We start from the raw sequence: 26,316 nt of genomic DNA, 5'->3' as shown, positions 1-26,316 counted from the left end.
AAGATATTCCATTACTAAAATTGCAAAAACGTCTTTCATGGAGTTGTGAAATACACATCTGTCTCACATATTATGTGCCATTTGACTAAACTTAAGTCGTACGTAGATTTACCAATGGTATCATGTAGTCTGAGACGGTGAATATCATTTCACCAATTCAATATTCAAAATATAGCCATGGTTATAGTATCAAATGAACTTTATAAAGCTGATCAACAGCTAAAGCTCATTATTTCATTTCGGAACATCTCTGCACCTCATTATAGCAGATTGGCTCTGTGGCGCAATGGATAGCGCATTGGACTTCCAGGTGAATGTAAAAAAGATATTCAAAGGTTGTGGTTTCGAATCCCACCAGAGTCAGTTTTATCCCTGTTACCCTGTTATCCCAAGTACCAATTCATTATTATATTCTCTGTATTTAGTACTAATACCGGCAACCATCTTAACCCCTTGCGTGCTGATGACAGAACGGTTCCGTCATCAGCTACGGGTGAGCTGTGCTGATGACGAAACCGTTCCGTCATGACTCCGCCCGCGCAAGGCGGAGTCAGCACAGGCGGAAAATACGCCCCGCACGCAAGGGGTTAAAAAACGTAGTGATAGTTGGGACACTTCCTAATGTTGATAATGTCATTTTGTGGGGTGCTGCCTCAGAGCCTGGATAGCTCAGTCGGTAGAGCATCAGACTTTTAATCTGAGGGCCCAGGGTTCAAGTCCCTGTTAAAGCGGCTTGGTTAAAGAAAATGTATATCAATTGCATACTCTTTTCAGGATCCAATGAATGGGAAGTCCAATTACAGATGGTTCAAAAAAGTCTTGATCGAGTCCTTACATACCCATCTGTGCTCTACTTTCTTTGACAAGGGTTAAGAAGACTTACCCAAACTGTATCATGTAGTTTGACATGTTGATTATCTTTTATCCAATTCAATGTTCAAAATGTAACTAGTGTCCGATTAATTTGATAAAGTTGGTCAACAACTTATAGGTCATCTTTTTATTTGTGAATCTCTGATCACCTTGTTGAATCAGGTCGGATCTCTGATGCAATGGATTGCGGCTTGGAGTCCTAGGCGAATGTAGCAAAAGCATTCAAACGCTAAGGGTTCGAACACCAATTGGGTCAATTTGATCCCTCCTCTATTTTATAACTAATTGAAACAGTAACCAGCAATCCTGCTTCTCCATCACCAAAAACATTTACCAAAATGGCAGTGAAAGAAAGTCTACTTAAACAGAGACTGTTTGCTTTGAAAATGTTGCATAGTCTATGCCCAAGAGGAAATTCCCAATGATACTGCTGAAAATGTAATTCAGGAGTTAGTAATAGTATTTGGCCCTTTATTAATTTCACAGTGTCATTTTAAACACGTGATTTCTATGTCATCCGAAAATGAGATAGTACAAATTTCAGGAGTTAAAATGGATTACGTGTGCTGCTGAAATTTCAAATGCTTAAAATATCAATTCAATATTAAACTCTAGAATATTCATTGCTAATATATGTAAATATATAAATATACAAAGTGTAGGTCAGTGTACGTCCACATTTGTTTAGCTGATTTTAAGGTAGAGTATAGCAGAGCCTGGATAGCTCAGTCGGTAGAGCATCAGACTTTTAATCTGAGGGTCCAGGGTTCAAGTCCCTGCTCAGGCGGTTGTTTCCTTTAAAGAAAAAGTACTCTAATTGTATGCTCTTTTTGTGGACCCCTGCATGATGAATAAGATATTCCATTACTAAAATTGCAAAAACGTCTTTCATGGAGTTGTGAAATACACATCTGTCTCACATATTATGTGCCATTTGACTAAACTTAAGTCGTACGTAGATTTACCAATGGTATCATGTAGTCTGAGACGGTGAATATCATTTCACCAATTCAATATTCAAAATATAGCCATGGTTATAGTATCAAACGAACTTTATAAAGCTGATCAACAGCTAAAGCTCATTATTTCATTTCGGAACATCTCTGCACCTCATTATAGCAGATTGGCTCTGTGGCGCAATGGATAGCGCATTGGACTTCTAGGTGAATGTAAAAAGGATATTCAAAGGTTGTGGGTTCGAATCCCACCAGAGTCAGTTTTATCCCTGTTACCCTGTTATCCCAAGTACCAATTCATTATTATATTCTCTGTATTTAGTACTAATACCGGCAACCATCTTAACCCCTTGCGTGCTGATGACAGAACGGTTCCGTCATCAGCTACGGGTGAGCTGTGCTGATGACGAAACCGTTCCGTCATGACTCCGCCCGCGCAAGGCGGAGTCAGCACAGGCGGAAAATACGCCCCGCACGCAAGGGGTTAAAAAACGTAGTGATGATAGTTGGGACACTTCCTAATGTTGATAATGTCATTTTGTGGGGTGCTGCCTCAGAGCCTGGATAGCTCAGTCGGTAGAGCATCAGACTTTTAATCTGAGGGCCCAGGGTTCAAGTCCCTGTTCAGGCGGCTTGGTTAAAGAAAATGTATATCAATTGCACACTCTTTTCAGGATCCAATGAATGGGAAGTCCAATTACAGATGGTTCAAAAAAGTCTTGATCGAGTCCTTACATACCCATCTGTGCTCTATTTTCTTTAACAAGGGTTAAGAAGACTTACCCAAACTGTATCATGTAGTTTGACATGTTGATTATCTTTTATCCAATTCAATGTTTCAAAATGTAACTAGTGTCCGATTAATTTGATAAAGTTGGTCAACAACTTATAGGTCATCTTTTTATTTGTGAATCTCTGATCACCTTGTTGAATCAGGTCGGATCTCTGATGCAATGGATGCGGCTTGGAGTCCTAAGCGATGTAGCAAAAGCATTCAAACGCTAAGGGTTCGAACACCAATTGGGTCAATTTGATCCCTCCTCTATTTTATAACTAATTGAAACAGTAACCAGCAATCCTGCTTCTCCATCACCAGAAACATTTACCAAAAGGGCAGTGAAAGAAAGTCTACTTAAACAGAGACAGTTTGCTTTGAAAATGTTGCATAGTCTATGCCAAGAGGAAATTCCCAATGATACTGCTGAAAATGTAATTCAGGAGTTAGTAATAGTATTTGGCCCTTTATTAATTTCACAGTGTCATTTTAAACACGTGATTTCTATGTCATCCGAAAATGAGATAGTACAAATTTCAGGAGTTAAAATGGATTACGTGTGCTGCTGAAATTTCAAATGCTTAAAATATCAATTCATTATTAAACTCTAGAATATTCATTGCTAATATATGTAATTATATAAATATACAAAGTGTAGGTCAGTGTACGTCCACATTTGTTTAGCTGATTTTAAGGTAGAGTATAGCAGAGCCTGGATAGCTCAGTCGGTAGAGCATCAGACTTTTAATCTGAGGGTCCAGGTTTCAAGTCCCTGCTCAGGCGGTTGTTTCCTTTAAAGAAAAAGTACTCTAATTGTATGCTCTTTTTGTGGACCCCTGCATGATGAATAAGATATTCCATTACTAAAATTGCAAAAACGTCTTTCATGGAGTTGTGAAATACACATCTGTCTCACATATTATGTGCCATTTGACTAAACTTAAGTCGTACGTAGATTTACCAATGTATCATGTAGTCTGAGACGGTGAATATCATTTCACCAATTCAATATTCAAAATATAGCCATGGTTATAGTATCAAACGAACTTTATAAAGCTGATCAACAGCTAAAGCTCATTATTTCATTTCGGAACATCTCTGCACCTCATTATAGCAGATTGGCTCTGTGGCGCAATGGATAGCGCATTGGACTTCTAGGTGAATGTAAAAAAGATATTCAAAGGTTGTGGGTTCGAATCCCACCAGAGTCAGTTTTATCCCTGTTACCCTGTTATCCCAAGTACCAATTCATTATTATATTCTCTGTATTTAGTACTAATACCGGCAACCATCTTAACCCCTTGCGTGCTGATGACAGAACAGTTCAGTCATCAGCTACGGGTGAGCTGTGCTGATGACGAAACCGTTTCCGTCATGACTCCGCCCACGCAAGGCGGAGTCAGCACAGGTGGAAAATACGCCCCGCACGCAAGGGGTTAAAAAACGTAGTGATAGTTGGGACACTTCCTAATGTTGATAATGTCATTTTGTGGGGTGCTGCCTCAGAGCCTGGATAGCTCAGTCGGTAGAGCATCAGACTTTTAATCTGAGGCCCAGGGTTCAAGTCCCTGTTCAGGCGGCTTGGTTAAAGAAAATGTATATCAATTGCACACTCTTTTCAGGATCCAATGAATGGGAAGTCCAATTACAGATGGTTCAAAAAAGTCTTGATCGAGTCCTTACATACCCAATCTGTGCTCTACTTTCTTTGACAAGGGTTAAGAAGACTTACCCAAACTGTATCATGTAGTTTGACATGTTGATTATCTTTTATCCAATTCAATGTTCAAAATGTAACTAGTGTCCGATTAATTGATAAAGTTGGTCAACAACTTATAGGTCATCTTTTTATTTGTGAATCTCTGATCACCTTGTTGAATCAGGTCGGATCTCTGGTGCAATGGATTGCGGCTTGGAGTCCTAAGCGAATGTAGCAAAAGCATTCAAACGCTAAGGGTTCGAACACCAATTGGGTCAATTTGATCCCTCCTCTATTTTATAACTAATTGAAACAGTAACCAGCAATCCTGCTTCTCCATCACCAGAAACATTTACCAAAAGGGCAGTGAAAGAAAGTCTACTTAAACAGAGACAGTTTGCTTTGAAAATGTTGCATAGTCTATGCCCAAGAGGAAATTCCCAATGATACTGCTGAAAATGTAATTTAGGAGTTAGTAATAGTATTTGGCCCTTTATTAATTTCACAGTGTCATTTTAAGCACGTGATTTCTATGTCATCCGAAAATGAGATAGTACAAATTTCAGGAGTTAAAATGGATTATGTGTGCTGCTGAAATTTCAAATGCTTAAAATATCAATTCATTATTAAACTCTAGAATATTCATTGCTAATATATGTAATTATATAAATATACAAAGTGTAGGTCAGTGTACGTCCACATTTGTTTAGCTGATTTTAAGGTAGAGTATAGCAGAGCCTGGATAGCTCAGTCGGTAGAGCATCAGACTTTTAATCTGAGGGTTCAGGGTTCAAGTCCCTGCTCAGGCGGTTGTTTCCTTTAAAGAAAAAGTACTCTAATTGTATGCTCTTTTTGTGGACCCCTGCATGATGAATAAGATATTCCATTACTAAAATTGCAAAAACGTCTTTCATGGAGTTGTGAAATACACATCTGTCTCACATATTATGTGCCATCTGACTAAACTTAAGTCGTACGTAGATTTACCAATGGTATCATGTAGTCTGAGACGGTGAATATCATTTCACCAATTCAATATTCAAAATATAGCCATGGTTATAGTATCAAACGAACTTTATAAAGCTGATCAACAGCTAAAGCTCATTATTTCATTTCGGAACATCTCTGCACCTCATTATAGCAGATTGGCTCTGTGGCGCAATGGATAGCGCATTGGACTTCTAGGTGAATGTAAAAAAGATATTCAAAGGTTGTGGGTTCGAATCCCACCAGAGTCAGTTTTATCCCTGTTACCCTGTTATCCCAAGTACCAATTCATTATTATATTCTCTGTATTTAGTACTAATACCGGCAACCATCTTAACCCCTTGCGTGCTGATGACAGAACGGTTCCGTCATCAGCTACGGGTGAGCTGTGCTGATGACGAAACCGTTCCGTCATGACTCCGCCCACGCAAGGCGGAGTCAGCACAGGCGGAAAATACGCCCCGCACGCAAGGGGTTAAAAAACGTAGTGATAGTTGGGACACTTCCTAATGTTGATAATGTCATTTTGTGGGGTGCTGCCTCAGAGCCTGGATAGCTCAGTCGGTAGAGCATCAGACTTTTAATCTGAGGGCCCAGGGTTCAAGTCCCTGTTCAGGCGGCTTGGTTAAAGAAAATGTATATCAATTGCACACTCTTTTCAGGATCCAATGAATGGGAAGTCCAATTACAGATGGTTCAAAAAAGTCTTGATCGAGTCCTTACATACCCATCTGTGCTCTATTTTCTTTGACAAGGGTTAAGAAGACTTACCCAAACTGTATCATGTAGTTTGACATGTTGATTATCTTTTATCCAATTCAATGTTCAAAATGTAACTAGTGTCCGATTAATTTGATAAAGTTGGTCAACAACTTATAGGTCATCTTTTTATTTGTGAATCTCTGATCACCTTGTTGAATCAGGTCGGATCTCTGATGCAATGGATTGCGGCTTGGAGTCCTAAGCGAATGTAGCAAAAGCATTCAAACGCTAAGGGTTCGAACACCAATTGGGTCAATTTGATCCCTCCTCTATTTTATAACTAATTGAAACAGTAACCAGCAATCCTGCTTCTCCATCACCAGAAACATTTACCAAAAGGGCAGTGAAAGAAAGTCTACTTAAACAGAGACAGTTTGCTTTGAAAATGTTGCATAGTCTATGCCCAAGAGGAAATTCCCAATGATACTGCTGAAAATGTAATTCAGGAGTTAGTAATAGTATTTGGCCCTTTATTAATTTCACAGTGTCATTTTAAACACGTGATTTCTATGTCATCCGAAAATGAGATAGTACAAATTTCAGGAGTTAAAATGGATTACGTGTGCTGCTGAAATTTCAAATGCTTAAAATATCAATTCATTATTAAACTCTAGAATATTCATTGCTAATATATGTAATTATATAAATATACAAAGTGTAGGTCAGTGTACGTCCACATTTGTTTAGCTGATTTTAAGGTAGAGTATAGCAGAGCCTGGATAGCTCAGTCGGTAGAGCATCAGACTTTTAATCTGAGGGTCCAGGGTTCAAGTCCCTGTTCAGGCGGTTGTTTCCTTTAAAGAAAAAGTACTCTAATTGTATGCTCTTTTTGTGGACCCCTGCATGACGAATAAGATATTCCATTACTAAAATTGCAAAAACGTCTTTCATGGAGTTGTGAAATAAACATCTGTCTCACATATTATGTGCCATTTGACTAAACTTAAGTCGTACGTAGATTTACCAATGGTATCATGTAGTCTGAGACTGTGAATATCATTTCACCAATTCAATATTCAAAATATAGCCATGGTTATAGTATCAAATGAACTTTATAAAGCTGATCAACAGCTAATAGCTCATTATTTCATTGCAGAACATCTCTGCACCTCATTATCGCAGATTGGCTCTGTGGCGCAATGGATAGCGCATTGGACTTCTAGGTGAATGTAAAAAAGATATTCAAAGGTTGTGGGTTCGAATCCCACCAGAGTCAGTTTTATCCCTGTTACCCTGTTATCCCAAGTACCAATTCATTATAATATATGGCTGAGATACCCGCCACCCCCTCTCAACACAATCCCCAAATGAGGGAAACCGGAAACAGTTCTTGAAGTTTTTGGAAGTGGGAGGGAGTGACCCTCCCGGCCGTATTTATTAAAACAAAAAAAATTAAAACATTTAAACATTAATGTACAATTTCATACCACACTGCGATGTTTGGCTAACCTTAACAGATTCTCTAATACAGAGGTTCTCCTAGCCGATCTAACATCCTACAAAACATTTACTTGAAATATTGAAATTGTACATCCTAACGTTTAAGGGCCAACGGCAAGGTCGTAACCGGTGTCAAGATCCCTAACCAGACATACCCCGCCCACTTGGGAGGGGCGACAGCACTGAGGCGTACTCACGTGCAACTACTACAATTTCCCTTGTCTTGACGGGGGCACTTATCAACTCGACGCCAGTTAAAGGTCGTTCGAAGACTCGTGTGAGGTATCTAGAAGGTATCGTAGACCTCCCCCCAACCCCACACAACTTACCGCATCTGCCGTCGCAGATGTCACTGGCCCCGGGAAATTCCCCAGGAGGGGGCTGTAACCCCTCCTACACAGGAAGGGGCCTTGACCGCCTTTCCTCTTCTTCCGGCGACCCATCCTTAGAAGGGACCGCCTCCCCGTTGAGGGGCCAAAGGCCACCTCCCCCGAGCGCTCCCATCCGTGTTGGGTGACGCCCACTCATAGGGATCTTCCAATTAGTGCTCACCGATCATGACCTTACCGCCTACCGACTGAAATAAATACGACAAGTGCTAACTAAACGAAACTACATTGGCCATTATGACCGAAAAACCTGTGTCTAAATGGACCTTAAATCCGACATTCTTTAATCATCAACTTGTAACATTATACCAATCTTTATTACACATCAAATATCAACATAACACCAAAACAACCTGAAAACGAAATAGATTACTGATCAACTTTATTAAAACAACTAGCTGTCCTCAGGGGCTGGTGGGTGGGTCAAAATTGGCTCTTCGTTCCGTCTCGAGCTCACGTGCAGCGGGGAGGTGCAGCTTCAGAGCACAGGAACAAGAGGATGTCTTCTGGTCTTGCGTCTCTTTTTATCCATCTTCAGGGCGGGCGTAAACCCGCCCCTGCCTGCCCCGAGGGCGTGGCCGGCGGCGTCCGTGTCTAGGCCAGCCCACTCAAGGGCGGGAAAAAGCGCGCCCCGGCTACGCCGCTTCGGGCATACCAGCCGAGACGCGCCTCCCGCCCAAAAATGGCTTCCCGGGGGATCGAGGCACTCTGCCATACGTTCGGGGGGACCGAGTGGTCGCCCCTTTCCATATGGCTGAGATACCCGCCACCCCCTCTCAACACAATCCCCAAATGAGGGAAACCGGAAACAGTTCTTGAAGTTTTTGGAAGTGGGAGGGAGTGACCCTCCCGGCCGTATTTATTAAAACAAAAAATTAAAACATTTAAACATTAATGTACAATTTCATACCACACTGCGATGTTTGGCTAACCTTAACAGATTCTCTAATACAGAGGTTCTCCTAGCCGATCTAACATCCTACAAAACATTTACTTGAAATATTGAAATTGTACATCCTAACGTTTAAGGGCCAACGGCAAGGTCGTAACCGGTGTCAAGATCCCTAACCAGACATACCCCGCCCACTTGGGAGGGGCGACAGCACTGAGGCGTACTCACGTGCAACTACTACAATTTCCCTTGTCTTGACGGGGGCACTTATCAACTCGACGCCAGTTAAAGGTCGTTCGAAGACTCGTGTGAGGTATCTAGAAGGTATCGTAGACCTCCCCCCAACCCCACACAACTTACCGCATCTGCCGTCGCAGATGTCACTGGCCCCGGGAAATTCCCCAGGAGGGGGCTGTAACCCCTCCTACACAGGAAGGGGCCTTGACCGCCTTTCCTCTTCTTCCGGCGACCCATCCTTAGAAGGGACCGCCTCCCCGTTGAGGGGCCAAAGGCCACCTCCCCCGAGCGCTCCCATCCGTGTTGGGTGACGCCCACTCATAGGGATCTTCCAATTAGTGCTCACCGATCATGACCTTACCGCCACAGGCCGGATAGTTGACCGGCTATCCGGACCCCCCAAAAAACTCCTACCTAAAGGTCATGTTTCAAAGATTTCAACCATGCTAAGAGGTCCCCTAAGAACAACTCATTCCCCAGCCAAGACAAATGGACACCATCCCCCGAATACATCCTGTCATCATTAATACAGCTATGAGAAATAGAATGCAATGTCCTGGAACGGAACAACCTACTCACTTTATTGTTAAGCTTTCTAACAGAGTGATTCAAAGCAGGTATAGAGATAGCCCCCCGCCACACCTTTCGTGGAATCAAATGGGACCATGCAATTGTGCACCCCGGAACTCTCCTCGCCAACCAACTTACAGTGGAAAGCATTGCCTCCAGGAGTAGTCGTCTACCGATGGTGACCAAATCATTGCCCCCAACATGCACTATCACTATAGACGGCGGTGACCTTGTCCGCCCTAACAAACCCTCAAAGAATGTTTGAAACTGGTCAATACAGAGACCGCCCCTTCCGTAGAAGGACATCCTGTACCCGTATTCCCCAGCTACGTGAATCATGTCACCTGCTTTGAATACGTCCGCGGCACGCCTCACGTATGAGTGGCCCACGACCCACACCTCCTTTCTCACAGCCGGTGATGTCTGACCGCTGGCCCGGTGTAGGGTCGACTGCATAGTCCGCCACGCCTCGTAGGCTTGCGTAACTGAAACCAAACAAAAAACAAGAAGCGTGAGTACAAAGTACATAATTACAGCTTCACAACATGTGCAACCGCACATATCTTTTATAACAATTGGAGGACCAACGCCCCATTCGTTTCACTTGCTCAACATTAAGACCCCTGGCTGTAGCTTCCGTAGCAGCCCCTATCCGAAAGGAATGGGTCCCAAATTCGCCCGGGTTCAAGCCCGCAGCGGCAACTGACATCGCAAGCACCCGCTGAAACTGAAATTTCGTCAGTGGGGTGGCGTCCGCGTGTCTTAACAAAGTCCCCCCCCATGATGCCACCCTTCGTGCTAGGTAATCCTCTAAACACTTTACCGGACAGTCGGTAGAGCGTCAGACTTTTAATCTGAGGGCCCAGGGTTCAAGTCCCTGTTCAGGCGGCTTGGTTAAAGAAAATGTATATCAATTGCATACTCTTTTCAGGATCCAATGAATGGGAAGTCCAATTACAGATGGTTCAAAAAAGTCTTGATCGAGTCCTTACATACCCATCTGTGCTCTACTTTCTTTGACAAGGGTTAAGAAGACTTACCCAAACTGTATCATGTAGTTTGACATGTTGATTATCTTTTATCCAATTCAATGTTCAAAATGTAAGCTAGTGTCCGATTAATTTGATAAAGTTGGTCAACAACTTATAGGTCATCTTTTTATTTGTGAATCTCTGATCACCTTGTTGAATCAGGTCGGATCTCTGATGCAATGGATTGCGGCTTGGAGTCCTAGGCGAATGTAGCAAAAGCATTCAAACGCTAAGGGTTCGAACACCAACTGGGTCAATTTTATCCCTCCTCTATTTTATAACTAATTGAAACAGTAACCAGCAATCCTGCTTCTCCATCACCAGAAACATTTACCAAAAGGGCAGTGAAAGAAAGTCTACTTAAACAGAGACAGTTTGCTTTGAAAATGTTGCATAGTCTATGCCCAAGAGGAAATTCCCAATGATACTGCTGAAAATGTAATTTAGGAGTTAGTAATAGTATTTGGCCCTTTATTAATTTCACAGTGTCATTTTAAGCACGTGATTTCTATGCCATCCGAAAATGAGATAGTACAAATTTCAGGAGTTAAAATGGATTACGTGTGCTGCTGAAATTTCAAATGCTTAAAATATCAATTCATTATTAAACTCTAGAATATTCATTGCTAATATATGTAATTATATAAATATACAAAGTGTAGGTCAGTGTACGTCCACATTTGTTTAGCTGATTTTAAGGTAGAGTATAGCAGAGCCTGGATAGCTCAGTCGGTAGAGCATCAGACTTTTAATCTGAGGGTCCAGGGTTCAAGTCCCTGCTCAGGCGGTTGTTTCCTTTAAAGAAAAAGTACTATAATTGTATGCTCTTTTTGTGGACCCCTGCATGATGAATAAGATATTCCATTACTAAAATTGCAAAAACGTCTTTCATGGAGTTGTGAAATACACATCTGTCTCACATATTATGTGCCATTTGACTAAACTTAAGTCGTACGTAGATTTACCAATGGTATCATGTAGTCTGAGACGGTGAATATCATTTCACCAATTCAATATTCAAAATATAGCCATGGTTATAGTATCAAATGAACTTTATAAAGCTGATCAACAGCTAAAGCTCATTATTTCATTTCGGAACATCTCTGCACCTCATTATAGCAGATTGGCTCTGTGGCGCAATGGATAGCGCATTGGACTTCCAGGTGAATGTAAAAAAGATATTCAAAGGTTGTGGATTCGAATCCCACCAGAGTCAGTTTTATCCCTGTTACCCTGTTATCCCAAGTACCAATTCATTATTATATTCTCTGTATTTAGTACTAATACCGGCAACCATCTTAACCCCTTGCGTGCTGATGACAGAACGGTTCCGTCATCAGCTACGGGTGAGCTGTGCTGATGACGAAACCGTTCCGTCATGACTCCGCCCGCGCAAGGCGGAGTCAGCACAGGCGGAAAATACGCCCCGCACGCAAGGGGTTAAAAAACGTAGTGATAGTTGGGACACTTCCTAATGTTGATAATGTCATTTTGTGGGGTGCTGCCTCAGAGCCTGGATAGCTCAGTCGGTAGAGCATCAGACTTTTAATCTGAGGGCCCAGGGTTCAAGTCCCTGTTAAAGCGGCTTGGTTAAAGAAAATGTATATCAATTGCATACTCTTTTCAGGATCCAATGAATGGGAAGTCCAATTACAGATGGTTCAAAAAAGTCTTGATCGAGTCCTTACATACCCATCTGTGCTCTACTTTCTTTGACAAGGGTTAAGAAGACTTACCCAAACTGTATCATGTAGTTTGACATGTTGATTATCTTTTATCCAATTCAATGTTCAAAATGTAACTAGTGTCCGATTAATTTGATAAAGTTGGTCAACAACTTATAGGTCATCTTTTTATTTGTGAATCTCTGATCACCTTGTTGAATCAGGTCGGATCTCTGATGCAATGGATTGCGGCTTGGAGTCCTAGGCGAATGTAGCAAAAGCATTCAAACGCTAAGGGTTCGAACACCAATTGGGTCAATTTGATCCCTCCTCTATTTTATAACTAATTGAAACAGTAACCAGCAATCCTGCTTCTCCATCACCAAAAACATTTACCAAAATGGCAGTGAAAGAAAGTCTACTTAAACAGAGACTGTTTGCTTTGAAAATGTTGCATAGTCTATGCCCAAGAGGAAATTCCCAATGATACTGCTGAAAATGTAATTCAGGAGTTAGTAATAGTATTTGGCCCTTTATTAATTTCACAGTGTCATTTTAAACACGTGATTTCTATGTCATCCGAAAATGAGATAGTACAAATTTCAGGAGTTAAAATGGATTACGTGTGCTGCTGAAATTTCAAATGCTTAAAATATCAATTCAATATTAAACTCTAGAATATTCATTGCTAATATATGTAAATATATAAATATACAAAGTGTAGGTCAGTGTACGTCCACATTTGTTTAGCTGATTTTAAGGTAGAGTATAGCAGAGCCTGGATAGCTCAGTCGGTAGAGCATCAGACTTTTAATCTGAGGGTCCAGGGTTCAAGTCCCTGCTCAGGCGGTTGTTTCCTTTAAAGAAAAAGTACTCTAATTGTATGCTCTTTTTGTGGACCCCTGCATGATGAATAAGATATTCCATTACTAAAATTGCAAAAACGTCTTTCATGGAGTTGTGAAATACACATCTGTCTCACATATTATGTGCCATTTGACTAAACTTAAGTCGTACGTAGATTTACCAATGGTATCATGTAGTCTGAGACGGTGAATATCATTTCACCAATTCAATATTCAAAATATAGCCATGGTTATAGTATCAAACGAACTTTATAAAGCTGATCAACAGCTAAAGCTCATTATTTCATTTCGGAACATCTCTGCACCTCATTATAGCAGATTGGCTCTGTGGCGCAATGGATAGCGCATTGGACTTCTAGGTGAATGTAAAAAGGATATTCAAAGGTTGTGGGTTCGAATCCCACCAGAGTCAGTTTTATCCCTGTTACCCTGTTATCCCAAGTACCAATTCATTATTATATTCTCTGTATTTAGTACTAATACCGGCAACCATCTTAACCCCTTGCGTGCTGATGACAGAACGGTTCCGTCATCAGCTACGGGTGAGCTGTGCTGATGACGAAACCGTTCCGTCATGACTCCGCCCGCGCAAGGCGGAGTCAGCACAGGCGGAAAATACGCCCCGCACGCAAGGGGTTAAAAAACGTAGTGATAGTTGGGACACTTCCTAATGTTGATAATGTCATTTTGTGGGGTGCTGCCTCAGAGCCTGGATAGCTCAGTCGGTAGAGCATCAGACTTTTAATCTGAGGGCCCAGGGTTCAAGTCCCTGTTCAGGCGGCTTGGTTAAAGAAAATGTATATCAATTGCACACTCTTTTCAGGATCCAATGAATGGGAAGTCCAATTACAGATGGTTCAAAAAAGTCTTGATCGAGTCCTTACATACCCATCTGTGCTCTATTTTCTTTAACAAGGGTTAAGAAGACTTACCCAAACTGTATCATGTAGTTTGACATGTTGATTATCTTTTATCCAATTCAATGTTCAAAATGTAACTAGTGTCCGATTAATTTGATAAAGTTGGTCAACAACTTATAGGTCATCTTTTTATTTGTGAATCTCTGATCACCTTGTTGAATCAGGTCGGATCTCTGATGCAATGGATTGCGGCTTGGAGTCCTAAGCGAATGTAGCAAAAGCATTCAAACGCTAAGGGTTCGAACACCAATTGGGTCAATTTGATCCCTCCTCTATTTTATAACTAATTGAAACAGTAACCAGCAATCCTGCTTCTCCATCACCAGAAACATTTACCAAAAGGGCAGTGAAAGAAAGTCTACTTAAACAGAGACAGTTTGCTTTGAAAATGTTGCATAGTCTATGCCCAAGAGGAAATTCCCAATGATACTGCTGAAAATGTAATTCAGGAGTTAGTAATAGTATTTGGCCCTTTATTAATTTCACAGTGTCATTTTAAACACGTGATTTCTATGTCATCCGAAAATGAGATAGTACAAATTTCAGGAGTTAAAATGGATTACGTGTGCTGCTGAAATTTCAAATGCTTAAAATATCAATTCATTATTAAACTCTAGAATATTCATTGCTAATATATGTAATTATATAAATATACAAAGTGTAGGTCAGTGTACGTCCACATTTGTTTAGCTGATTTTAAGGTAGAGTATAGCAGAGCCTGGATAGCTCAGTCGGTAGAGCATCAGACTTTTAATCTGAGGGTCCAGGTTTCAAGTCCCTGCTCAGGCGGTTGTTTCCTTTAAAGAAAAAGTACTCTAATTGTATGCTCTTTTTGTGGACCCCTGCATGATGAATAAGATATTCCATTACTAAAATTGCAAAAACGTCTTTCATGGAGTTGTGAAATACACATCTGTCTCACATATTATGTGCCATTTGACTAAACTTAAGTCGTACGTAGATTTACCAATGGTATCATGTAGTCTGAGACGGTGAATATCATTTCACCAATTCAATATTCAAAATATAGCCATGGTTATAGTATCAAACGAACTTTATAAAGCTGATCAACAGCTAAAGCTCATTATTTCATTTCGGAACATCTCTGCACCTCATTATAGCAGATTGGCTCTGTGGCGCAATGGATAGCGCATTGGACTTCTAGGTGAATGTAAAAAAGATATTCAAAGGTTGTGGGTTCGAATCCCACCAGAGTCAGTTTTATCCCTGTTACCCTGTTATCCCAAGTACCAATTCATTATTATATTCTCTGTATTTAGTACTAATACCGGCAACCATCTTAACCCCTTGCGTGCTGATGACAGAACAGTTCAGTCATCAGCTACGGGTGAGCTGTGCTGATGACGAAACCGTTCCGTCATGACTCCGCCCACGCAAGGCGGAGTCAGCACAGGTGGAAAATACGCCCCGCACGCAAGGGGTTAAAAAACGTAGTGATAGTTGGGACACTTCCTAATGTTGATAATGTCATTTTGTGGGGTGCTGCCTCAGAGCCTGGATAGCTCAGTCGGTAGAGCATCAGACTTTTAATCTGAGGGCCCAGGGTTCAAGTCCCTGTTCAGGCGGCTTGGTTAAAGAAAATGTATATCAATTGCACACTCTTTTCAGGATCCAATGAATGGGAAGTCCAATTACAGATGGTTCAAAAAAGTCTTGATCGAGTCCTTACATACCCATCTGTGCTCTACTTTCTTTGACAAGGGTTAAGAAGACTTACCCAAACTGTATCATGTAGTTTGACATGTTGATTATCTTTTATCCAATTCAATGTTCAAAATGTAACTAGTGTCCGATTAATTTGATAAAGTTGGTCAACAACTTATAGGTCATCTTTTTATTTGTGAATCTCTGATCACCTTGTTGAATCAGGTCGGATCTCTGGTGCAATGGATTGCGGCTTGGAGTCCTAAGCGAATGTAGCAAAAGCATTCAAACGCTAAGGGTTCGAACACCAATTGGGTCAATTTGATCCCTCCTCTATTTTATAACTAATTGAAACAGTAACCAGCAATCCTGCTTCTCCATCACCAGAAACATTTACCAAAAGGGCAGTGAAAGAAAGTCTACTTAAACAGAGACAGTTTGCTTTGAAAATGTTGCATAGTCTATGCCCAAGAGGAAATTCCCAATGATACTGCTGAAAATGTAATTTAGGAGTTAGTAATAGTATTTGGCCCTTTATTAATTTCACAGTGTCATTTTAAGCACGTGATTTCTATGTCATCCGAAAATGAGATAGTACAAATTTCAGGAGTTAAAATGGATTATGTGTGCTGCTGAAATTTCAAATGCTTAAAATATCAATTCATTATTAAACTCTAGAATATTCATTGCTAATATATGTAATTATATAAATATACAAAGTGTAGGTCAGTGTACGTCCACATTTGTTTAGCTGATTTTAAGGTAGAGTATAGCAGAGCCTGGATAGCTCAGTCGGTAGAGCATCAGACTTTTAATCTGAGGGTTCAGGGTTCAAGTCCCTGCTCAGGCGGTTGTTTCCTTTAAAGAAAAAGTACTCTAATTGTATGCTCTTTTTGTGGACCCCTGCATGATGAATAAGATATTCCATTACTAAAATTGCAAAAACGTCTTTCATGGAGTTGTGAAATACACATCTGTCTCACATATTATGTGCCATCTGACTAAACTTAAGTCGTACGTAGATTTACCAATGGTATCATGTAGTCTGAGACGGTGAATATCATTTCACCAATTCAATATTCAAAATATAGCCATGGTTATAGTATCAAACGAACTTTATAAAGCTGATCAACAGCTAAAGCTCATTATTTCATTTCGGAACATCTCTGCACCTCATTATAGCAGATTGGCTCTGTGGCGCAATGGATAGCGCATTGGACTTCTAGGTGAATGTAAAAAAGATATTCAAAGGTTGTGGGTTCGAATCCCACCAGAGTCAGTTTTATCCCTGTTACCCTGTTATCCCAAGTACCAATTCATTATTATATTCTCTGTATTTAGTACTAATACCGGCAACCATCTTAACCCCTTGCGTGCTGATGACAGAACGGTTCCGTCATCAGCTACGGGTGAGCTGTGCTGATGACGAAACCGTTCCGTCATGACTCCGCCCACGCAAGGCGGAGTCAGCACAGGCGGAAAATACGCCCCGCACGCAAGGGGTTAAAAAACGTAGTGATAGTTGGGACACTTCCTAATGTTGATAATGTCATTTTGTGGGGTGCTGCCTCAGAGCCTGGATAGCTCAGTCGGTAGAGCATCAGACTTTTAATCTGAGGGCCCAGGGTTCAAGTCCCTGTTCAGGCGGCTTGGTTAAAGAAAATGTATATCAATTGCACACTCTTTTCAGGATCCAATGAATGGGAAGTCCAATTACAGATGGTTCAAAAAAGTCTTGATCGAGTCCTTACATACCCATCTGTGCTCTATTTTCTTTGACAAGGGTTAAGAAGACTTACCCAAACTGTATCATGTAGTTTGACATGTTGATTATCTTTTATCCAATTCAATGTTCAAAATGTAACTAGTGTCCGATTAATTTGATAAAGTTGGTCAACAACTTATAGGTCATCTTTTTATTTGTGAATCTCTGATCACCTTGTTGAATCAGGTCGGATCTCTGATGCAATGGATTGCGGCTTGGAGTCCTAAGCGAATGTAGCAAAAGCATTCAAACGCTAAGGGTTCGAACACCAATTGGGTCAATTTGATCCCTCCTCTATTTTATAACTAATTGAAACAGTAACCAGCAATCCTGCTTCTCCATCACCAGAAACATTTACCAAAAGGGCAGTGAAAGAAAGTCTACTTAAACAGAGACAGTTTGCTTTGAAAATGTTGCATAGTCTATGCCCAAGAGGAAATTCCCAATGATACTGCTGAAAATGTAATTCAGGAGTTAGTAATAGTATTTGGCCCTTTATTAATTTCACAGTGTCATTTTAAACACGTGATTTCTATGTCATCCGAAAATGAGATAGTACAAATTTCAGGAGTTAAAATGGATTACGTGTGCTGCTGAAATTTCAAATGCTTAAAATATCAATTCATTATTAAACTCTAGAATATTCATTGCTAATATATGTAATTATATAAATATACAAAGTGTAGGTCAGTGTACGTCCACATTTGTTTAGCTGATTTTAAGGTAGAGTATAGCAGAGCCTGGATAGCTCAGTCGGTAGAGCATCAGACTTTTAATCTGAGGGTCCAGGGTTCAAGTCCCTGTTCAGGCGGTTGTTTCCTTTAAAGAAAAAGTACTCTAATTGTATGCTCTTTTTGTGGACCCCTGCATGACGAATAAGATATTCCATTACTAAAATTGCAAAAACGTCTTTCATGGAGTTGTGAAATAAACATCTGTCTCACATATTATGTGCCATTTGACTAAACTTAAGTCGTACGTAGATTTACCAATGGTATCATGTAGTCTGAGACTGTGAATATCATTTCACCAATTCAATATTCAAAATATAGCCATGGTTATAGTATCAAATGAACTTTATAAAGCTGATCAACAGCTAATAGCTCATTATTTCATTGCAGAACATCTCTGCACCTCATTATCGCAGATTGGCTCTGTGGCGCAATGGATAGCGCATTGGACTTCTAGGTGAATGTAAAAAAGATATTCAAAGGTTGTGGGTTCGAATCCCACCAGAGTCAGTTTTATCCCTGTTACCCTGTTATCCCAAGTACCAATTCATTATAATATATGGCTGAGATACCCGCCACCCCCTCTCAACACAATCCCCAAATGAGGGAAACCGGAAACAGTTCTTGAAGTTTTTGGAAGTGGGAGGGAGTGACCCTCCCGGCCGTATTTATTAAAACAAAAAAAATTAAAACATTTAAACATTAATGTACAATTTCATACCACACTGCGATGTTTGGCTAACCTTAACAGATTCTCTAATACAGAGGTTCTCCTAGCCGATCTAACATCCTACAAAACATTTACTTGAAATATTGAAATTGTACATCCTAACGTTTAAGGGCCAACGGCAAGGTCGTAACCGGTGTCAAGATCCCTAACCAGACATACCCCGCCCACTTGGGAGGGGCGACAGCACTGAGGCGTACTCACGTGCAACTACTACAATTTCCCTTGTCTTGACGGGGGCACTTATCAACTCGACGCCAGTTAAAGGTCGTTCGAAGACTCGTGTGAGGTATCTAGAAGGTATCGTAGACCTCCCCCCAACCCCACACAACTTACCGCATCTGCCGTCGCAGATGTCACTGGCCCCGGGAAATTCCCCAGGAGGGGGCTGTAACCCCTCCTACACAGGAAGGGGCCTTGACCGCCTTTCCTCTTCTTCCGGCGACCCATCCTTAGAAGGGACCGCCTCCCCGTTGAGGGGCCAAAGGCCACCTCCCCCGAGCGCTCCCATCCGTGTTGGGTGACGCCCACTCATAGGGATCTTCCAATTAGTGCTCACCGATCATGACCTTACCGCCTACCGACTGAAATAAATACGACAAGTGCTAACTAAACGAAACTACATTGGCCATTATGACCGAAAAACCTGTGTCTAAATGGACCTTAAATCCGACATTCTTTAATCATCAACTTGTAACATTATACCAATCTTTATTACACATCAAATATCAACATAACACCAAAACAACCTGAAAACGAAATAGATTACTGATCAACTTTATTAAAACAACTAGCTGTCCTCAGGGGCTGGTGGGTGGGTCAAAATTGGCTCTTCGTTCCGTCTCGAGCTCACGTGCAGCGGGGAGGTGCAGCTTCAGAGCACAGGAACAAGAGGATGTCTTCTGGTCTTGCGTCTCTTTTTATCCATCTTCAGGGCGGGCGTAAACCCGCCCCTGCCTGCCCCGAGGGCGTGGCCGGCGGCGTCCGTGTCTAGGCCAGCCCACTCAAGGGCGGGAAAAAGCGCGCCCCGGCTACGCCGCTTCGGGCATACCAGCCGAGACGCGCCTCCCGCCCAAAAATGGCTTCCCGGGGGATCGAGGCACTCTGCCATACGTTCGGGGGGACCGAGTGGTCGCCCCTTTCCATATGGCTGAGATACCCGCCACCCCCTCTCAACACAATCCCCAAATGAGGGAAACCGGAAACAGTTCTTGAAGTTTTTGGAAGTGGGAGGGAGTGACCCTCCCGGCCGTATTTATTAAAACAAAAAATTAAAACATTTAAACATTAATGTACAATTTCATACCACACTGCGATGTTTGGCTAACCTTAACAGATTCTCTAATACAGAGGTTCTCCTAGCCGATCTAACATCCTACAAAACATTTACTTGAAATATTGAAATTGTACATCCTAACGTTTAAGGGCCAACGGCAAGGTCGTAACCGGTGTCAAGATCCCTAACCAGACATACCCCGCCCACTTGGGAGGGGCGACAGCACTGAGGCGTACTCACGTGCAACTACTACAATTTCCCTTGTCTTGACGGGGGCACTTATCAACTCGACGCCAGTTAAAGGTCGTTCGAAGACTCGTGTGAGGTATCTAGAAGGTATCGTAGACCTCCCCCCAACCCCACACAACTTACCGCATCTGCCGTCGCAGATGTCACTGGCCCCGGGAAATTCCCCAGGAGGGGGCTGTAACCCCTCCTACACAGGAAGGGGCCTTGACCGCCTTTCCTCTTCTTCCGGCGACCCATCCTTAGAAGGGACCGCCTCCCCGTTGAGGGGCCAAAGGCCACCTCCCCCGAGCGCTCCCATCCGTGTTGGGTGACGCCCACTCATAGGGATCTTCCAATTAGTGCTCACCGATCATGACCTTACCGCCACAGGCCGGATAGTTGACCGGCTATCCGGACCCCCCAAAAAACTCCTACCTAAAGGTCATGTTTCAAAGATTTCAACCATGCTAAGAGGTCCCCTAAGAACAACTCATTCCCCAGCCAAGACAAATGGACACCATCCCCCGAATACATCCTGTCATCATTAATACAGCTATGAGAAATAGAATGCAATGTCCTGGAACGGAACAACCTACTCACTTTATTGTTAAGCTTTCTAACAGAGTGATTCAAAGCAGGTATAGAGATAGCCCCCCGCCACACCTTTCGTGGAATCAAATGGGACCATGCAATTGTGCACCCCGGAACTCTCCTCGCCAACCAACTTACAGTGGAAAGCATTGCCTCCAGGAGTAGTCGTCTACCGATGGTGACCAAATCATTGCCCCCAACATGCACTATCACTATAGACGGCGGTGACCTTGTCCGCCCTAACAAACCCTCAAAGAATGTTTGAAACTGGTCAATACAGAGACCGCCCCTTCCGTAGAAGGACATCCTGTACCCGTATTCCCCAGCTACGTGAATCATGTCACCTGCTTTGAATACGTCCGCGGCACGCCTCACGTATGAGTGGCCCACGACCCACACCTCCTTTCTCACAGCCGGTGATGTCTGACCGCTGGCCCGGTGTAGGGTCGACTGCATAGTCCGCCACGCCTCGTAGGCTTGCGTAACTGAAACCAAACAAAAAACAAGAAGCGTGAGTACAAAGTACATAATTACAGCTTCACAACATGTGCAACCGCACATATCTTTTATAACAATTGGAGGACCAACGCCCCATTCGTTTCACTTGCTCAACATTAAGACCCCTGGCTGTAGCTTCCGTAGCAGCCCCTATCCGAAAGGAATGGGTCCCAAATTCGCCCGGGTTCAAGCCCGCAGCGGCAACTGACATCGCAAGCACCCGCTGAAACTGAAATTTCGTCAGTGGGGTGGCGTCCGCGTGTCTTAACAAAGTCCCCCCCCATGATGCCACCCTTCGTGCTAGGTAATCCTCTAAACACTTTACCGGACAGTCGGTAGAGCGTCAGACTTTTAATCTGAGGGCCCAGGGTTCAAGTCCCTGTTCAGGCGGCTTGGTTAAAGAAAATGTATATCAATTGCATACTCTTTTCAGGATCCAATGAATGGGAAGTCCAATTACAGATGGTTCAAAAAAGTCTTGATCGAGTCCTTACATACCCATCTGTGCTCTACTTTCTTTGACAAGGGTTAAGAAGACTTACCCAAACTGTATCATGTAGTTTGACATGTTGATTATCTTTTATCCAATTCAATGTTCAAAATGTAAGCTAGTGTCCGATTAATTTGATAAAGTTGGTCAACAACTTATAGGTCATCTTTTTATTTGTGAATCTCTGATCACCTTGTTGAATCAGGTCGGATCTCTGATGCAATGGATTGCGGCTTGGAGTCCTAGGCGAATGTAGCAAAAGCATTCAAACGCTAAGGGTTCGAACACCAACTGGGTCAATTTTATCCCTCCTCTATTTTATAACTAATTGAAACAGTAACCAGCAATCCTGCTTCTCCATCACCAGAAACATTTACCAAAAGGGCAGTGAAAGAAAGTCTACTTAAACAGAGACAGTTTGCTTTGAAAATGTTGCATAGTCTATGCCCAAGAGGAAATTCCCAATGATACTGCTGAAAATGTAATTTAGGAGTTAGTAATAGTATTTGGCCCTTTATTAATTTCACAGTGTCATTTTAAGCACGTGATTTCTATGCCATCCGAAAATGAGATAGTACAAATTTCAGGAGTTAAAATGGATTACGTGTGCTGCTGAAATTTCAAATGCTTAAAATATCAATTCATTATTAAACTCTAGAATATTCATTGCTAATATATGTAATTATATAAATATACAAAGTGTAGGTCAGTGTACGTCCACATTTGTTTAGCTGATTTTAAGGTAGAGTATAGCAGAGCCTGGATAGCTCAGTCGGTAGAGCATCAGACTTTTAATCTGAGGGTCCAGGGTTCAAGTCCCTGCTCAGGCGGTTGTTTCCTTTAAAGAAAAAGTACTATAATTGTATGCTCTTTTTGTGGACCCCTGCATGATGAATAAGATATTCCATTACTAAAATTGCAAAAACGTCTTTCATGGAGTTGTGAAATACACATCTGTCTCACATATTATGTGCCATTTGACTAAACTTAAGTCGTACGTAGATTTACCAATGGTATCATGTAGTCTGAGACGGTGAATATCATTTCACCAATTCAATATTCAAAATATAGCCATGGTTATAGTATCAAATGAACTTTATAAAGCTGATCAACAGCTAAAGCTCATTATTTCATTTCGGAACATCTCTGCACCTCATTATAGCAGATTGGCTCTGTGGCGCAATGGATAGCGCATTGGACTTCCAGGTGAATGTAAAAAAGATATTCAAAGGTTGTGGATTCGAATCCCACCAGAGTCAGTTTTATCCCTGTTACCCTGTTATCCCAAGTACCAATTCATTATTATATTCTCTGTATTTAGTACTAATACCGGCAACCATCTTAACCCCTTGCGTGCTGATGACAGAACGGTTCCGTCATCAGCTACGGGTGAGCTGTGCTGATGACGAAACCGTTCCGTCATGACTCCGCCCGCGCAAGGCGGAGTCAGCACAGGCGGAAAATACGCCCCGCACGCAAGGGGTTAAAAAACGTAGTGATAGTTGGGACACTTCCTAATGTTGATAATGTCATTTTGTGGGGTGCTGCCTCAGAGCCTGGATAGCTCAGTCGGTAGAGCATCAGACTTTTAATCTGAGGGCCCAGGGTTCAAGTCCCTGTTAAAGCGGCTTGGTTAAAGAAAATGTATATCAATTGCATACTCTTTTCAGGATCCAATGAATGGGAAGTCCAATTACAGATGGTTCAAAAAAGTCTTGATCGAGTCCTTACATACCCATCTGTGCTCTACTTTCTTTGACAAGGGTTAAGAAGACTTACCCAAACTGTATCATGTAGTTTGACATGTTGATTATCTTTTATCCAATTCAATGTTCAAAATGTAACTAGTGTCCGATTAATTTGATAAAGTTGGTCAACAACTTATAGGTCATCTTTTTATTTGTGAATCTCTGATCACCTTGTTGAATCAGGTCGGATCTCTGATGCAATGGATTGCGGCTTGGAGTCCTAGGCGAATGTAGCAAAAGCATTCAAACGCTAAGGGTTCGAACACCAATTGGGTCAATTTGATCCCTCCTCTATTTTATAACTAATTGAAACAGTAACCAGCAATCCTGCTTCTCCATCACCAAAAACATTTACCAAAATGGCAGTGAAAGAAAGTCTACTTAAACAGAGACTGTTTGCTTTGAAAATGTTGCATAGTCTATGCCCAAGAGGAAATTCCCAATGATACTGCTGAAAATGTAATTCAGGAGTTAGTAATAGTATTTGGCCCTTTATTAATTTCACAGTGTCATTTTAAACACGTGATTTCTATGTCATCCGAAAATGAGATAGTACAAATTTCAGGAGTTAAAATGGATTACGTGTGCTGCTGAAATTTCAAATGCTTAAAATATCAATTCAATATTAAACTCTAGAATATTCATTGCTAATATATGTAAATATATAAATATACAAAGTGTAGGTCAGTGTACGTCCACATTTGTTTAGCTGATTTTAAGGTAGAGTATAGCAGAGCCTGGATAGCTCAGTCGGTAGAGCATCAGACTTTTAATCTGAGGGTCCAGGGTTCAAGTCCCTGCTCAGGCGGTTGTTTCCTTTAAAGAAAAAGTACTCTAATTGTATGCTCTTTTTGTGGACCCCTGCATGATGAATAAGATATTCCATTACTAAAATTGCAAAAACGTCTTTCATGGAGTTGTGAAATACACATCTGTCTCACATATTATGTGCCATTTGACTAAACTTAAGTCGTACGTAGATTTACCAATGGTATCATGTAGTCTGAGACGGTGAATATCATTTCACCAATTCAATATTCAAAATATAGCCATGGTTATAGTATCAAACGAACTTTATAAAGCTGATCAACAGCTAAAGCTCATTATTTCATTTCGGAACATCTCTGCACCTCATTATAGCAGATTGGCTCTGTGGCGCAATGGATAGCGCATTGGACTTCTAGGTGAATGTAAAAAGGATATTCAAAGGTTGTGGGTTCGAATCCCACCAGAGTCAGTTTTATCCCTGTTACCCTGTTATCCCAAGTACCAATTCATTATTATATTCTCTGTATTTAGTACTAATACCGGCAACCATCTTAACCCCTTGCGTGCTGATGACAGAACGGTTCCGTCATCAGCTACGGGTGAGCTGTGCTGATGACGAAACCGTTCCGTCATGACTCCGCCCGCGCAAGGCGGAGTCAGCACAGGCGGAAAATACGCCCCGCACGCAAGGGGTTAAAAAACGTAGTGATAGTTGGGACACTTCCTAATGTTGATAATGTCATTTTGTGGGGTGCTGCCTCAGAGCCTGGATAGCTCAGTCGGTAGAGCATCAGACTTTTAATCTGAGGGCCCAGGGTTCAAGTCCCTGTTCAGGCGGCTTGGTTAAAGAAAATGTATATCAATTGCACACTCTTTTCAGGATCCAATGAATGGGAAGTCCAATTACAGATGGTTCAAAAAAGTCTTGATCGAGTCCTTACATACCCATCTGTGCTCTATTTTCTTTGACAAGGGTTAAGAAGACTTACCCAAACTGTATCATGTAGTTTGACATGTTGATTATCTTTTATCCAATTCAATGTTCAAAATGTAACTAGTGTCCGATTAATTTGATAAAGTTGGTCAACAACTTATAGGTCATCTTTTTATTTGTGAATCTCTGATCACCTTGTTGAATCAGGTCGGATCTCTGATGCAATGGATTGCGGCTTGGAGTCCTAAGCGAATGTAGCAAAAGCATTCAAACGCTAAGGGTTCGAACACCAATTGGGTCAATTTGATCCCTCCTCTATTTTATAACTAATTGAAACAGTAACCAGCAATCCTGCTTCTCCATCACCAGAAACATTTACCAAAAGGGCAGTGAAAGAAAGTCTACTTAAACAGAGACAGTTTGCTTTGAAAATGTTGCATAGTCTATGCCCAAGAGGAAATTCCCAATGATACTGCTGAAAATGTAATTCAGGAGTTAGTAATAGTATTTGGCCCTTTATTAATTTCACAGTGTCATTTTAAACACGTGATTTCTATGTCATCCGAAAATGAGATAGTACAAATTTCAGGAGTTAAAATGGATTACGTGTGCTGCTGAAATTTCAAATGCTTAAAATATCAATTCATTATTAAACTCTAGAATATTCATTGCTAATATATGTAATTATATAAATATACAAAGTGTAGGTCAGTGTACGTCCACATTTGTTTAGCTGATTTTAAGGTAGAGTATAGCAGAGCCTGGATAGCTCAGTCGGTAGAGCATCAGACTTTAATCTGAGGGTCCAGGTTTCAAGTCCCTGCTCAGGCGGTT

General features: G+C 41.6%; 17 non-coding genes across 17 annotated transcripts; all 17 read left to right on the top strand.

Annotated features, from left to right (window-relative positions):
• The first annotated feature begins 1,998 nt into the window (after positions 1-1,998).
• On the top strand, positions 1,999-2,089 carry TRNAR-UCU (transfer RNA arginine (anticodon UCU)). The gene is given in 2 exon segments: positions 1,999-2,035; positions 2,054-2,089. It is a non-coding gene; the product is annotated as a tRNA-Arg (tRNA).
• Positions 2,090-2,387: 298 nt separating this feature from the next.
• TRNAK-UUU (transfer RNA lysine (anticodon UUU)) lies at positions 2,388-2,460 on the top strand. The gene has a single exon. It is a non-coding gene; the product is annotated as a tRNA-Lys (tRNA).
• Positions 2,461-3,724: 1,264 nt separating this feature from the next.
• On the top strand, positions 3,725-3,815 carry TRNAR-UCU (transfer RNA arginine (anticodon UCU)). Its single transcript is given in 2 exon segments — positions 3,725-3,761; positions 3,780-3,815. It is a non-coding gene; the product is annotated as a tRNA-Arg (tRNA).
• Positions 3,816-5,450: 1,635 nt separating this feature from the next.
• Positions 5,451-5,541, top strand: TRNAR-UCU (transfer RNA arginine (anticodon UCU)). Its single transcript is given in 2 exon segments — positions 5,451-5,487; positions 5,506-5,541. It is a non-coding gene; the product is annotated as a tRNA-Arg (tRNA).
• A 295-nt stretch (positions 5,542-5,836) lies between these two features.
• On the top strand, positions 5,837-5,909 carry TRNAK-UUU (transfer RNA lysine (anticodon UUU)). The gene has a single exon. It is a non-coding gene; the product is annotated as a tRNA-Lys (tRNA).
• An 856-nt stretch (positions 5,910-6,765) lies between these two features.
• On the top strand, positions 6,766-6,838 carry TRNAK-UUU (transfer RNA lysine (anticodon UUU)). The gene has a single exon. It is a non-coding gene; the product is annotated as a tRNA-Lys (tRNA).
• Positions 6,839-7,177: 339 nt separating this feature from the next.
• On the top strand, positions 7,178-7,268 carry TRNAR-UCU (transfer RNA arginine (anticodon UCU)). Its single transcript is given in 2 exon segments — positions 7,178-7,214; positions 7,233-7,268. It is a non-coding gene; the product is annotated as a tRNA-Arg (tRNA).
• A 6,194-nt stretch (positions 7,269-13,462) lies between these two features.
• Positions 13,463-13,553, top strand: TRNAR-UCU (transfer RNA arginine (anticodon UCU)). Its single transcript is given in 2 exon segments — positions 13,463-13,499; positions 13,518-13,553. It is a non-coding gene; the product is annotated as a tRNA-Arg (tRNA).
• A 295-nt stretch (positions 13,554-13,848) lies between these two features.
• On the top strand, positions 13,849-13,921 carry TRNAK-UUU (transfer RNA lysine (anticodon UUU)). Its single transcript has one exon. It is a non-coding gene; the product is annotated as a tRNA-Lys (tRNA).
• Positions 13,922-15,188: 1,267 nt separating this feature from the next.
• TRNAR-UCU (transfer RNA arginine (anticodon UCU)) lies at positions 15,189-15,279 on the top strand. Its single transcript is given in 2 exon segments — positions 15,189-15,225; positions 15,244-15,279. It is a non-coding gene; the product is annotated as a tRNA-Arg (tRNA).
• Positions 15,280-15,574: 295 nt separating this feature from the next.
• Positions 15,575-15,647, top strand: TRNAK-UUU (transfer RNA lysine (anticodon UUU)). The gene has a single exon. It is a non-coding gene; the product is annotated as a tRNA-Lys (tRNA).
• A 1,267-nt stretch (positions 15,648-16,914) lies between these two features.
• On the top strand, positions 16,915-17,005 carry TRNAR-UCU (transfer RNA arginine (anticodon UCU)). The gene is given in 2 exon segments: positions 16,915-16,951; positions 16,970-17,005. It is a non-coding gene; the product is annotated as a tRNA-Arg (tRNA).
• Positions 17,006-17,300: 295 nt separating this feature from the next.
• On the top strand, positions 17,301-17,373 carry TRNAK-UUU (transfer RNA lysine (anticodon UUU)). Its single transcript has one exon. It is a non-coding gene; the product is annotated as a tRNA-Lys (tRNA).
• An 856-nt stretch (positions 17,374-18,229) lies between these two features.
• Positions 18,230-18,302, top strand: TRNAK-UUU (transfer RNA lysine (anticodon UUU)). The gene has a single exon. It is a non-coding gene; the product is annotated as a tRNA-Lys (tRNA).
• A 339-nt stretch (positions 18,303-18,641) lies between these two features.
• TRNAR-UCU (transfer RNA arginine (anticodon UCU)) lies at positions 18,642-18,732 on the top strand. Its single transcript is given in 2 exon segments — positions 18,642-18,678; positions 18,697-18,732. It is a non-coding gene; the product is annotated as a tRNA-Arg (tRNA).
• A 6,194-nt stretch (positions 18,733-24,926) lies between these two features.
• TRNAR-UCU (transfer RNA arginine (anticodon UCU)) lies at positions 24,927-25,017 on the top strand. The gene is given in 2 exon segments: positions 24,927-24,963; positions 24,982-25,017. It is a non-coding gene; the product is annotated as a tRNA-Arg (tRNA).
• A 295-nt stretch (positions 25,018-25,312) lies between these two features.
• TRNAK-UUU (transfer RNA lysine (anticodon UUU)) lies at positions 25,313-25,385 on the top strand. Its single transcript has one exon. It is a non-coding gene; the product is annotated as a tRNA-Lys (tRNA).
• The last annotated feature ends 931 nt before the right edge of the window (positions 25,386-26,316 follow it).

This window comes from Lissotriton vulgaris, chromosome 1_2 (assembly GCF_964263255.1).
Source record: "Lissotriton vulgaris chromosome 1_2, aLisVul1.2, whole genome shotgun sequence".
NCBI lineage: Eukaryota > Metazoa > Chordata > Amphibia > Caudata > Salamandridae > Lissotriton > Lissotriton vulgaris.
The sequence above is the reverse complement of the archived record's forward strand: the minus strand, read 5'-3'. Positions and strand labels throughout refer to the sequence as shown.